At 40.7% G+C, this 14295-nt stretch overlaps 1 long non-coding RNA gene across 1 annotated transcript in view; it reads right to left on the bottom strand.

Annotated features, from left to right (window-relative positions):
- LOC139802855 (uncharacterized) overlaps positions 1–14295 on the bottom strand; it is a 208935-nt gene that overhangs the window by 101474 nt on the left and 93166 nt on the right. The window lies entirely within an intron of this gene.

Raw genomic sequence — 14295 nt, 5'->3', positions numbered from 1 at the left:
AGCAGAGCTCTGAGCTGCCACCAAGCTCTGCATCACCCAATGGAGCTACTCCATACTTACTCCATACTTACCCCAGCATAAAGGAGAGCAGGCAGATAACCCACAGTTTTCATGCAGATAGCCTCAGGAACTAGGACTAAGGAAGAGGATACATCAGATGTGAGAGAAACCCAGAGGTTTTTTCTTTAACCATTATTTTTTCAGTTTCTTTCAAGAGTCAGATTCTTTTTCCTTCCCCAATTGTTAACTGAAAAGCCACCACCACATAGGACATTTTTGTTAATGAGGCCACTGCCTTAGTGTGGTTTTTTCCAGTTTAATATTGCTGGTAAAAGAAATCCTGTTGTACAGCTTAATTTAGTACTGTTCTTTTTTTTGTTGTTGTTTTTATTTGACCACAGTGACTTGTAACCCAGTCCCTCAGCCTATTTTTAAATTTAATATGAACCTTTTTCAGTCCTTTGTGGGTTTTTTTAAAGCATGAGAATGGAAGGAATAGTGTTGCTTTATCATTGAGAGCTTTTGCTTCACACAGATACACATGGATAAGTGAAATGAGTTTGTTCTGCTCTCATGTAGGTGAAATCACAATTTATTAGTGAAGCCTCCTAAGCTTGTGATTTCTCGTGCTTGTTAGCACCCTATGGAACATGTTACATGCATATCTTATGGTTCACATCTTGGTCTAAATTATCCAGAGGACAGAAGACAAAAATTGAACAGGCCAATTACTGCAGCCTGCCCACAATCCTAAATGGCTGCCCTGTACAGGACTGCAGAGCATCACCCTGACTCCCTCCTTTCCCTGATTTCCCCTCTCTTCTGGCTTAATCGTGATGCCAGCAGTATGAGAAACCCTGAGCTAAAGCAGTAGGGATGAAAGGTTCCAAGACAGATCAACTGCTCTCCTAATCCTAGAGATCAAACTGTATTAAACGGGCTTTGAAAAACTCAGGGATATCTTACCTGGGTGCCACCTTGGGTATTTTTCTAGATCATCCCACTCCCCACTTACTTGTTGAGCCCAACATATTTTTGTTTCCACTTGGTGAAAAAGAAACAAGGGGTGTGGTGGAGGGAGGGATGCTCTGAGTCCTATAGCAAAGTAAAAGCAGAAATTCAGCCAGTTGAAATGCCCTGAACTTGAACAGGGCATTAGGCAGAATTAACAGACTAGACCTCCAAGACATCAGAAATTCCCAGTTGAATAAAAGATTGATTTCAAAGACTCAGAGATACCTCAAGGCCAGCATTTCCAAAGAAGACAGGAACTGATTGGATCTGAAGCATTCCTCTTGTTCAGTGCATTTGAGTGAGCACTTTAAGTCTCCAAAGATTGAACTATAAAGAGAAATTAGTTTATTAATAATTCACAGGCTCCAAGAAGAAAAAATGTCAAAAGCATATGCTCACAAACAAAGCTGATTTTATTTTCTCTGTTTAGAACTAAGCAACATGTAGAAAAGTGGAGGGTGCTGAGCTCAAAAATTTAATTCAGGCCTTTTTCTCTTCCTTCCCTTTAACCCAAGCAAGCATACATTCTGACTTCCTCATGAGCACTGAAAGTTCTTCAAATCCCAAATGATTTATGAGAAACATTAAAAGCATACTATCATCTTCTGTTCTTAAATAGTTTAGGATATTTTCATGGCATAGTTATTATCCAATACCTTTTAATTGTTGCTTATACATTTCAAGACAACACTTTTACAGACCAGAACAGAGATTTTAGATTCCCGATCCAGGAACATGGCTAAGAACATGCTTACTGCTAAGCACATGGAGCATCTCACTGAAGCTGGCACTGCTTCACCTCACTTTATCAGTAAAATGATATCTGTAATATTCATATGCTTAAAATCAATCACATTAATCCTCCTGCACTTAGGTATTATGATTCTAACGATTGTCCTTTAGAATTTTGGTAATTTCTCAATTAGAGGACACAAGATAAATACAGGAATTGAAGAGCATGCCTATTAAAATTCACTGACAGACAGACAATAAGGAGCTTGTGAATCTCAAATAAAATGTCTTCTTTCCAGGAGAAATTACAATCAGAATAGGGTTGCTTTCAGTATTTTTGTCCCCCTGTCAAGTATTGGTTCTTCTTATAAAGGTCCTTGTTTTCTCTTACCAGAGCTGAGTGCAAAACTTCAAAAAAAAAAAATTAAAATTTAAAAAAAAAATTAAAAATGCATTGATTTAGGATTAATTCCGATGTTTCAATTTTTTCATTGGAGAAAAGCAAATTGAAAAGGTTTAAAAACAGTCTCTCACATCATCACTGGACTACTGAAATTAGGTCTGAAAGAGGCCATAGGGTTCCTGCATCCCTATTTCACCAGTGAAGGTATGTTTAAAGCAGTAAAGATCACACCTGGATGATAAAGACCATGGATGTACCCAGAATGAAAACATCAACTTCTCTGTTATTTCCCAAGCTGATAGGAAAGATGCAGGCACACAGGACATCTGCCAGCTGCTCTGAGCTCCTGGGGAAGACAGTTGTGCAGCAAAAGAAAGCCCACTTTCCTTCTCTTAACTTCATCTCACTATTGCAGATTGCACCATTATGGGATATAATTAGCCTCTGTTTTACACATGATTAGGCCTGGAAAATTTGATTCAAATAACGTACTTGCAAATCAGGAGTGTAATTAAATTTAGAATGTGGTTTGTGGGGAATCTTCTCCAGGTAAGCAACAGTAGCTGATGGTGGATCTGCAAACGTGGATCCTGACTGCCAGCCCCTGGCCCATCTCCAGAGCTGTAGAGTCTACAGCAGCAGAGGATGGGGAAAATACCCCAGGCAGAACAACAGCAAATTGTAACATCTAATCTGGGTAGCTGGGACACAACACCTCTTCCTCATTGGAGAAATAATGTTTGAAAATTTCCAAATCACACTTAGCTTTTAACAGTGTGTTTGCCAGCAGCCTGGTCCATGCAGGAAGGTTCAGAAACAATATCAGTAAGCAAGAGGCTCTGCATCACTAGCGAACTGTCTGAACAAGGTAGGTTGTTCCCAAATATGCACTCTGGGAGGGAAAGCTCAGCATTCTACCTGAGCTTTTCCAGAGGTCTTTTATCCCTAAAAGGACTAAGCAATTAACAGCTGCTACTGGACTTTATGTTCTTTATCTCAGAAAAGAGAAAAGTCTCATACCATGACCCAATCTCAGCAAGAGAAAAACAGATTATGAGCTAGAATTCCATTATTAATGTGTCAGTCATATTTGTTTCTCAGTTTCCATCATACTGAATCACAGTATTACTGCTTTTGGAAGGAATCTGATGATAAAGACAGCCACCTCCCAACAACTGATTAGAACTATAAAAGTAAAAGAAGAGGCCAACCACCATCATCCTACAGAAAATACCACAACACCAGAGCCCTGAAGCAGCTGTGGTTCCCTTGGGACTGTGAGCTGACTCAGAGCACAGGCTGCAGCTGATGCTTGTCCCTCCTGATCACACTTACAGCCAACAAACTATTGCTCTATAAAAATAAGACTTTTAACCTTGTGGATTTTTTCCCCCAAAGATAATTATTTATTTCACGTCAGAATGAACCAAAGTGGAAATCATTCCAGAGTGGCACTAGAAGAATGTAAAAAGCTTAAATAAACTGTTTGCAAGGTGAGTTTTCTTTTTTTTCCCCCTCTTTTTGTGAGGAATCTGTGGCCAGGAGACAGAGATTGTTGTCCCTTCTGCAGGTTCCTCACAAGACTTGGAGTTCATAGTGCATGAAGAGCAAAATAAAGCAGATTTAGTTGCTGTTGGCTGCACATAGTTGTTTCTTAATATTCTGTATCACTCAAGCAAAGGATTAGACTTTTGCAAGAGATGGACATTCAAATTCTAGAGTTACTATTTCATCCTCTCCCAGGCCAATTTCCTCTTGGCTCCAGCTGGGGTCCTTGAAATCCAGGGAAGTTTTGCCTGACCATGGAGTGAGTAACGATTCCAGGAATCAACATTTGGAGATAATACCAAATTGAATATTTTGCTAAGTTAATTTTTCTCTAAGGTCATCTCAGTAACACTCAAGCACCCGACGTGTGATTTTTCAAAATGAGTCAGTCTCTATCTGTTTATCATAAGGCTGGCACATTAATTACTGTCCATTTTTCCATAAGGCACATGTGATTTGAGGCTATTAGGTGGTGCTCTTCCATTCTCCACTGGCCGGATGCGTTCCTTGGGAATGGGTGTCCAGGGTTTTGCAGTAATAACCCAGCTCATGCAGCAAAATCAATCCCAACAAGTTTCAAAGGGACCCTTCTAAAGCTCCCTGGCATGTGACAGAGGACTGCTAATGAGAAGGAGAAATCATATTCATTGCATGAGTGACAGGTGAAAGGGAAGATTAATGTTAGCATACACCTGCTCTTTGGTGCCCCAATTAAGACCTCCCACTGTCGACAGTAACATAAGATGCAAATCAGCCTTCCCTCTCCTCCAGGAAGGCTGTGGCAGGATTTGTAATAAACTAAAATGAGAAAAGAAATACAAAAGCTTGAATATGCTCCTTGCTCTGCAAATCGTTTACTTGCTTACTGGTTTTTTTTTCCCCTTTCCTGCCTTTTGCTTTCCACTCCTCACCTCATTCTTCTCATCTAGAGAGAGAATATGACGTCTTTCAGCAAGGGATGCCTGCCCTGGGGACAGTCCTGGGGACAGAATGGAAAGCTGTGATTTGAATTGATAATATTTATCCCTGCTTTAAATTCATTTGAATCAACCTTGCTCAAGCCACTGGCAATAGACAGAGGAAATAGGTGGAAATATCATTGAAGTAGATAGGTGGAGTGGAGAAAGAGGGGGTTGTTCATCAGCTTATCCTGCACTGTGTCTAGGGAACTGCTTCTGAGGCAATATTGTAATGCAACCTTGGCAATCTGTGCTGGAATATTGCAAATCCATAAGTATCTATTGTGGGTGTTTTTCCAATATGTCCATACTATCCCTTTTTTTCTCCTCCTACTGCCCAATATTAATCAAATATTGCTTATCTGATGGAATTCCAGCTGCCAAGGTATTGCAGACTTCTGCTCAAAAGTAATTGTCCTTTCAACTTTCTTGTAGCTGTCATGTGAGGGAAGCAGCCCAGAAAATGCAGATCTATTGCAAAGGAAAAAAAAAAATTAACTAATTTCCATCTTTTGCACCATGAAAAAAAATTGGTTAGAGGTTTGAAAAGGTTTTTTTTCAGAAGGTAAAAATTCAAACTGACAATGAAATTTTGGGCATGCTTCCAGAGACCAGTCCTCCAGGATTCCTGCATCCCTTTTCCTGCCCAACCCAATAAGCAGGGGTGACCATGCTGTGTGGCCCGGAGACAGCCAGGGCATTTGTTCCTCTCCTTCCTCCTCCCAGCACTGCTGGCTGCTGGAAAACATGCATCAATTTGTTTGTCTCCCTTCAGGCAGAAAATAAAATTGGCAAAAATCTTCCCTGCAGGAAGCCAGGAAGCCCTGTTTAAATTTTCCAAAGGGGAGGGGGCATCTCAGCAAAATCAGAATTTTCCTGCAGAAAATTTCTAAGACAAGTCTTTATTAGAACAGTATCTTTGTTGGAAACATCTAGAAAAACCATGTGAGAACTTTATTGGCAGAAATTAATTGCCTCTACATTTCACAACCTCAGACTCTTCTCCTTCAGCAAACTGCCAGCTTTTGACCACACAATAAAAAATACCTCAAACCCTTTAATTTGTTCGCCCATTGCACTTTCTATCTCAGGGGACTTAGCCCAAATCATCTAAAACAATTACAAACAAAGTCCTCAGATCTCTAGGAACACTGATGGATAAGATGGGAATAAAATTCATGGGATACTCTATAGTTCATCTATCTAGTGGCACAATCTTTTGACAATACCCATAGATAGGAGCAAAGTGGAAAGCAATAGTTCTGTGGCTCAGTTTCTCAGTTAACTCCATGATGTCAAGTGTTAGACCTGGCAATACAGCTGCTGTCTGTGAGTGAAGGGGTAGGACAAAGTCCATTCATGGCAAGGATCTCTCTGAGGTGGCTCACCATACAGGTGATCAGGATAAATAAATTGTTATTTCTATATAGGTCTCTAAGAAAAAGTCTGAAAGTGCAGTCTGTCCTGAAAGCAAGGGGAATGTGCATTGTTTAACATCACTGCCATAGAATCTACACGGAGGGCAGGATAACACTCCAAGTAAAAATGCTTGTGTTTCTATTATGTCTCCCATCCAAGAACTTAACTGCTATTTGGTTCAGTTCAGTCTTGATGATTGATTTCTCCTGGATGCTGGGGAGGATTTTAACAGTTTACAGATGAACAAATGAAACAGGGAGGTGTCCAACATATTGCCCAGCACTATAAGATAAACCAGTGACAGTACGATTGTATCCCTGTCTGATTTCAGCCACATCTGATCCTTCTCTTTTCTGTTTGTAAAAATTCTACTTCTTCCCTTGGTATGTGTACACTTCAATAGCTGAATCACAACAGCAGAAAATAAGGCTGAAGACAGTGATGGACACCTTTCTAGTGAAATTTATCCTGCTTGTTCTAAGTCTGGAACAATCCTTAATGCAAGAACTTCAGTTCAGGGAGACACATGAGCTTTGCACAGTTGTTGCTGCTGCTATACCTGTGCATATAACATGTTTGTCAATTAATTTACTGAAGCTAACAAGTTTTAAGAGCTTTTCCAGGATGAAAGAGAAGGGAAGGGAATGTGTTCACCCAGTGTGTTTTTTCTATACCTCTTTTGTCTATCATTAATTAGGAAGGGTTTAAAGTGATAAAACCAGCTTGTTGTTGTAAGTCATCCACATGCTAAATTAAAGTGGGCAAACTGACATGGCAGTTAAACCCTCAAAGCCTGAAGTCAATCAATAAAATCTATGGAAAATTACTCTGAGCAAATTAACACCACTTCATACATAAATGCAGATTTTTTTTTTCTTTGCATGCCTCTGCATAATAGTGATTCCCAAAATATCCTGTTCATCCCGATCTCATCCCAAGACAGGGACCACACACAGTACATCTTCATAGGTGTTTGTAACTGTCCAGAATGGAGACAGTCACAAAATACAGCCTGTCCAGATCACCTATTGGAGGTGTATTTCTTTAGCAACTCCAAGAAATATTCTTTCAGGGACTGGCCAAAGATCCATGGTGTGACAGACAGCATGGGGGCTGACCCACATCATTCAGCATAAGAGCAGAGAAATCTCCAGTGGCTTTTTTAGTAGAGTTTTACCACATATGAAAAGATTTTCAAAATAATATGAATCTTCTTTTCTATTTCTTTTCTGGAACCAGCTTCCACTTGATATTGAAAAATATTCCAGAGTTATTTTAAATTAATAATACAGAAAGATTAGTTTAGGATGCAGCTAGAACCTGAGCCGTAAGCTACAATAATCACAGTAGTGCCCAACTTTCCCTCAACACTGTCAAAGAGGCTAAACAGGTGGGGAAACTCACGTCCTGCCAGAAGTCACCCCACTGCCCAGTACCCCTGCTTCTTCTGGCTTCCAGAGAAGTGCCCTTGCACTTGGCTGTGCTTTCACTTTTGTTCAGAAATTTTCTTCCAGGCCCATAGTCCTGGCCATTCAGCATTCAGAATGGTGGCATTGGCACCCAGAAAATACAACACATCATTTATCTGTGAGCTCTGCACCCTCCTCAGCTTTGCATGTGCCAGGGCTGCTTGTGGAGCTCCCATTGGTCCTGACAATGCTCTCAATTTAGCAAAAAGTTTGTGAGTCTTGGTTAGAAAAAGATGGAAAGAAGTCCAGGCACAACACTAAATAGATCTGTGGGTAACACTTTAGCTACACATTGAACTTAGATTTAGTAGCATCATTATTGCATGTAATGTTTATTTTATTAGGTTTATTTTATTAGTGTGCCCACAGCAGAATGTAAGCCTTGTCTTTGTTAACTCAAAAGGCACCCCACAAGTGGCTCAGAGTAGAAAAATATGGTGTACTTCATTTTTTCCTTTAGAAAAGCCAAGGAGATGTTGATGAGTGAATAGTCACAATAAGTGTGTGTTTTGAATACAGTGCTAAGTTCTGAAGCTCAGCTGAGTTAACTTGGCGGAAGTTGGGTTTAATTTGATCCTGTCTCTGAGTGTTCATAAAATGATGCAATTCAGCTTTTACCAGATGAGTAGTATCATCAAAATACATTATTCGAATCCCACCCCCTCAGCCATGTGGCCAAATTGGAAGAAGTGTCACTTAAGTATCTCCTTCCAGGCCAGGAAAAGATCAGTCACACTTTAAATTAAGTGTCTCAAGTAAGGATTTAATTTAGACTTAATAAGACAGCGATTATACGTTAAATACCATTGGGTTATTAAAACCATATTCATTGAGGTTTTACAGCTATGTCAGGACAATATGCCATAAATGGAAAAACTGCTAACAAGGCACAGTTATTGATTCTGACAACATGTGCTGGATAGGATGCATTTGTATGTTCAATAAAAATAAGATAAACATAGAAGAAATGCCCAGGAGCGTGTTTTCCAGAGTCTCCATGGACTCCTTCACCAAAGAGTAAGAACGCTCAGAACAAGAGTGATGTTATCCTCAGAGAAGGAGATTTGTCCTATTGTTGGCATAGAAGGGGCTTCATGTGTTATTCCTTGAGCTTTGCTAAAAAGGTGTTTTGGGGGAGCAGATATTGAAAATTATCCTTATGCTTCTCCTCCTGTGCCTTAACCACAGGACAAACCTGGTAAAGGAAAAACAGGGTGGGTCTGAATGAGGAAGCTGCAGATCCCTTCTAGCCAAGGACACAAATGGGACATCAAACAGGACATTCAGTAGCATCTGCCAGAGGGAGTTTGAGGCCTGGGCAGTCCATAACACCTTTGTTTTTGGGCTACATGAAGCACAGTAAATCCTGTATGTGTTAGTTTGTGTGTGCAAAGCTGGCAATATTTCTGCCTGCACAATGCTGGGAACAATATTGTATTTGCAAATATTGTATTATACACAAGTATGCATTTCTGTGTGTGAATGCATATATATAACACATATATATATATGTGTGTAAGAGGATTTTAAGGAGGAACTTTCCCACTGTAGCAAACCTTGGAAAATTAGAATGTTCATAAAAAAAACAACAAACCAACATTTCCTTTGCCAACAAGTTTCTGTATTCCCTTTACTGTTATTAGAGACATTTGTGTTTAAATCAGAACTCCCAGCCCTGTATCTCCTTCCAAGCCTACACAGATTACATAATCCTCTGTTTCTGGCACCATCATATGTTGCTACAGAGATAGGGGAAAGATCTGTGATGATGATGATGTCAAATTGCTCAGCCAAGTAACTCCAATATCAAGATACAGGAGGAGAGGTTTCCTAAACAGAAGCAAAGCATCATCTCCGGTAGGCAGTGAAGAGGAAAGGTGGTATTATTTGTAGACATTTAAAGGTAAACAGATGTCAGCTCCAAACAAACACAATAGCATGAAAACTTTCTTTAGTGTGTAAGTTCCCAGCTCTGCTCCAACTTTCAAAGGCTTTGCTTCTTCAATTGCTCTTTTATTCAATGGGCTCTATAAATTTGGGAGAGTAGTTAATGCTGCTACTGCCATTGGAATGCAGCAACCCTATGAATACTTTTTCTCATCTTGTGGCTATGTCTGTAGATGGGCTACAACTGAAAATGCAGAGGTACTGCTCAAAAGCAACATAAATTGACCCTAATCTGGACTGCAGATGGGGTTCAGACCTGGCTGTTCTGCTAGAGAAGGGAGCTCACACAGTGGGGGACATTCACTCATGAGTCCTCATGGAGGTGCCAGAATTGTGGTTTTCCTTAGAAATGAAAATATTTCTGGCCCTTAGATGTGGAGTGCCCTGACTGTCAGACATGGTTCAAAGCTGCCCCTCACAATGTGTTCTGGAAGTCCTCAAGGCTGCACAACGAGTCCCTCTCTGACCACATTTTGGAGCATGCTGCACAGGCTCCCAGAGAAAGGAAGGTCTGGCAAATTCAGCACATGAAGATAAGTCTGGCTCTTGCTCCTATGGTCCAGACAAATCAGGCATCAGAGGGATCCGTTCACCCCCTTGTATCAGATCCTGAGAGCTGCTGGGGGAGGAGATGCAGAGTCTGAGCCACCACCACTTACTCTTACTATGGATAGGAGGGTGGCTGTGGATATGGAATTGCTCTGCCTGCACCATGCTGTGTGCAGCAATCCACAGGTACCATGGTGTGAGGAGGGCTTGGGGTTACAGTATCTTTACATGAGCCTTCACCAGACAGATCACAGAATAATTCAAGTCCTCTTCTTGGCGTGGGGTTTCAGAACAGCAGCAGCCAACCTGCCAGACAGAGTGGGCAGAGCCACCAGCCCTAACACACACATACAAAGCTGTAACAAACCTGCTCCAAGCAGGTCTCACAACCACCACCTCTCTGTTTTGGGGTCTCAGGCTTCCTCCCTGATGCACAAACTCAGAGGCCACTTCAGTTGGCAAGTACCAGTCCTAGGGAAGTAGCTTGTATTTCACACTTTATATTTTATCTCATATTTCTGCCTACACCCAACCTTTCCTCCCAGCCTCGGGGTACAATGAAAACACAAGTTTAAATGACATTGAAGGAAGCTGATCTGAAAGACGATTATATTTTTAAATTTCTGTAAATAGGAGAAAGTCAGTGGCTTGGTTTCTTTCCACCCCAGACTGCTTAACTACCAAGATATCTTGGAATGCCTGCATTGTAATAGAACCCCAATGTGTATCCAGGTACCAGGGGATTTATTAACTTGCACTCAACACTGGCAATCAGCAGCCAGGGTCAGATGTGCCTGGTGATGATGACATCATAATTTTTGGCAGCTCTCTCCAACGACTGTTGAGTGAGGTAATGTCCCCAAAATTAAAACTGACAGCAGGATTAATAATGACAGCTTCCTTGAGCCTTTTCTTTGCGCTTTAAATTGGTGTTCTATTTCTCCCATCGGGGGTTGACAAAGGATCATCAAAACATTCACCTTGCATCTCAGCATGCCACCCCTAAGAGTGATAGGGGACACCAGAAAGTGTTCCTTGGTGAGTAGGTTACTTCAGGATGGTTTTGTCACATGCAGGCACTGGGTGACTATATTTTCTACTGGAGATGGGCAGGTCTCATGGCACCAGACCACTTGCCATCTTTGCAGACATCCCAACCTTCAGCTCTGGGTGTACAACTGGAAATAACTCACAGGGACATGGTTGTCAGCAGCTGAGTGAGATAGTGCTTTTTCCCTGAGAATTTATATCAATTTCAGTCAGAGGTAGGTTGCTTCAGAGTATGCATTGCTCCAGCCTGTTAAGGCATCTCCAGTTTTACACCACAAAGTACCTGCTACTCAGGATCAACAAGCCCAGAAAACCTTACCCAATTTACAGTCAATTTTCAGATTTCAAGTAATTTTTTAAATTATTATTATGAAACAGTTTGCAGGTGGTTTAGCCTGTCCAGCCCAGGAAGTTTTGCTTATTTACTTTTGAAGTTTTGCAAGGGAAAGGGAAAGGAAGGGAAACCCAGGCTGTGGCTGACACCCTGTGATCAAGCTCCCTCATCTCAGAACCTCAGAAGCCACAAACCAATGCCATAGGTACAGAGCATTTAGCCAAACGTGACCCGGTGCAAGCTGATCTGCTGACACCAGGGGACATAACCTGCATCTACTTAAACATCTGAATCTGGTCCTTTTTTTCTCCTGACATTTCTCTATGCTGTTTTCCCTGTTCTGCTCCTTCTCTCCTGCATTTACCGCAGAGATCAACACCACCAAACAGCAAAGCCTGAACGCAAGCCTAAGTTTCAAAGTCAGCTTTCTTTCATGAGTTTGCCAAACTAGACAGAGGAAACTTGAAAGACTAGCAAAGGCAAGTACCTGTTTTTTTTTCCTGTTAGTTGTATTCTGTCACAGCAGCAGATGGAGATGACCATAGTACAGACTATTGACAAAGTCAATCCTCTGATGGTTGTTAGGCACTAAAATGAAGAAACAGAAAACACTGAAACTGTTTGGATCTCAAATAGCTTATCTTAAACAGTACTTACTACCACTAATAGTCACCTAGATCAGATAAAATACATCTCACCAAAGCATTACTCTACCTGAGCACAAGACCCGAGTACTTTTGTGCACTTAAAATGCTGTAAACACATTTTACTGTGTTGCCTTTGTGCATAGGTGGATGGCACAGTGCGTGGAGCACTCTTCTGAGCACTCTCATGGAAAAGGCAGACCCTGTAGGACCTATAGCCCTTGAGCTGTCCCCACCCCTTGCTCCATATTCAAGAGCAGAGACACACAGCTTCTCTATTACAAAGTCAAAATGAAGACATGGAAATCTGAAATAACGATGGAATAAATGAGCAAACTTTTGGTCATTTTTAAATTTGCTAAGAGAACAACCCCACCTAAGATTCCTTCTGCCAACTCTCACAAAGTGGCCAAAGATAAAGGCAAAGACGCCTGGGAGACAGAGCACAGCTGTGAAAGTAACAGTGAAGGGGGGGAGGAAGCACACAATAATTCAATTAGTAGCTGTGCCTTTTCCATGGTTTTTTTCCAATGCTATTGGTCAGAAACATAGTTTAAGATTTTAACTTTTCCTAACAGATGTTCCCCTTAAAAAGTCTACTAATAACCTTGTAAACTCGATTCCTCTAATGATGATAAAGGGCTCTCGTTAATGAAACCTCACATTTCTGAAAGTGTCAAACTGAGCAGTTCAGCAGCCTCATAACAAAACACAGCACTTCTAAAAATGTGCTTGTGGGTTTTGCGCAGCCACTCTCCCTAACTCCAGCCCACTCCCCCCCACCCTTGTTCATGTCAGTTACAAAGAAACCTCAGGGGAAGATTATATACAAATTGACAGAGAAAACCTGTTGGAACTGTTTATACAGTTTGTTGGGTGCCAGGGCTTTTTAAGCAAGAAATCTACCCTGTTACTAAACCTAAAGTGTTTTGCAAAAATTATCTTGATTTCCTTGAGGTTTCAGCAGAAAGGTTTCTGAAGTTCAGGGTGGACTCACTTGTCACTCTTAACAAAAAAAAAAAAAAAAAAAAAAAAGGGGGGGGGGAAATGTGCCATCAATCCACTGATCTTGAAGTTTGAGTTTTATATTGCAAAAACTTGGAAAGATTACTTTTCATGTCAGTGCAAAAATATCTCAAAATTGCAAAATGTGGTCACCAGACGCAGTTGTAGTTTTACATTTAGTTCTATCATCAGCCAAGTTTGGGTCTGCTTTACATTTCCCTTTCAGGTAGTGGAATTGATGGTACAAGTAATTACAGCAATAATGACTCCAGTCAATACCTACTCACAACAACCCCTTTGCATAACCATGTGTGTGTACCACGGCATCGTTCACGTGTACATTTCAATCAACTTAATTTATAAATAATCATGACATTTGTTATTCATGCTCTCCTTTAAATCCCATCATTTTACTTTAGTGGTTCATGCAGACTCCAATTCAGCTGCTTCCTCAGGCCTGGGCTTCACTTCAATGAAGAGATTCACTTGGGAGCTAATGGTGTGCAGACATCCCTGCTGAACCAAAGCAATCCTGTCTGCTGTCTATCCCCAGCTACTTGCTGCTGTCATGGGTTGAAGAGGTTTGATATCCCCACTACAGTCAGATTTACAGTAACCTACAGAGAAAGTTCATATATATATACAGAGTCTTTGTTTTCTCTCTTTTGAGGAAAACGTAATTAAAAGAAACTTACATTAAGGAAAACATTCTCTGCCATGTTTATTGAGAATCCAGAGCCTCTCTGCCAAACTTCGGTCCCTGAATGGATTTTAACTTATAGATTTAAAAACACAGCAAGAAAGAACTCACTTAGAACGAAGAGGCCAATAGAGAGCTAGTTACAGGAATATGAATATTGGCAGCCTGGATTCATACAACCTCCCTAGGAAGGTAACAAAGAAGCAAGACCTATCTCACACCAGGAACCAGCTTTGCTCATATTAATATTGTGGATCCTGTGGTGGTTTCCTTCACTCCAAAACCCACTAATTTAATGTACAGTACAGTCATTCTATGTGGGGGGAAAGAGAAATTCTTTCTTCCTTCCTGTTGGAAAACTCTTTGGCAGTAACGCTCGGATTGTTTTCTTTATAAATTATATTCATGCTGTTTTCAATATGTTTTCCTGACTTTATTGAAATTTGACCAATTTAACAAGTAATGTAGAACTTGTTTCCATGTTAAAAAACTCCCAGAGCTTCTTGGGAATAATTATTAAAA

This window comes from Heliangelus exortis, chromosome 15, assembly GCF_036169615.1.
Source record: "Heliangelus exortis chromosome 15, bHelExo1.hap1, whole genome shotgun sequence".
NCBI lineage: Eukaryota > Metazoa > Chordata > Aves > Apodiformes > Trochilidae > Heliangelus > Heliangelus exortis.
Note: the sequence above shows the minus strand (reverse complement) of the source record. Positions and strands in the feature narration are given on the sequence as shown.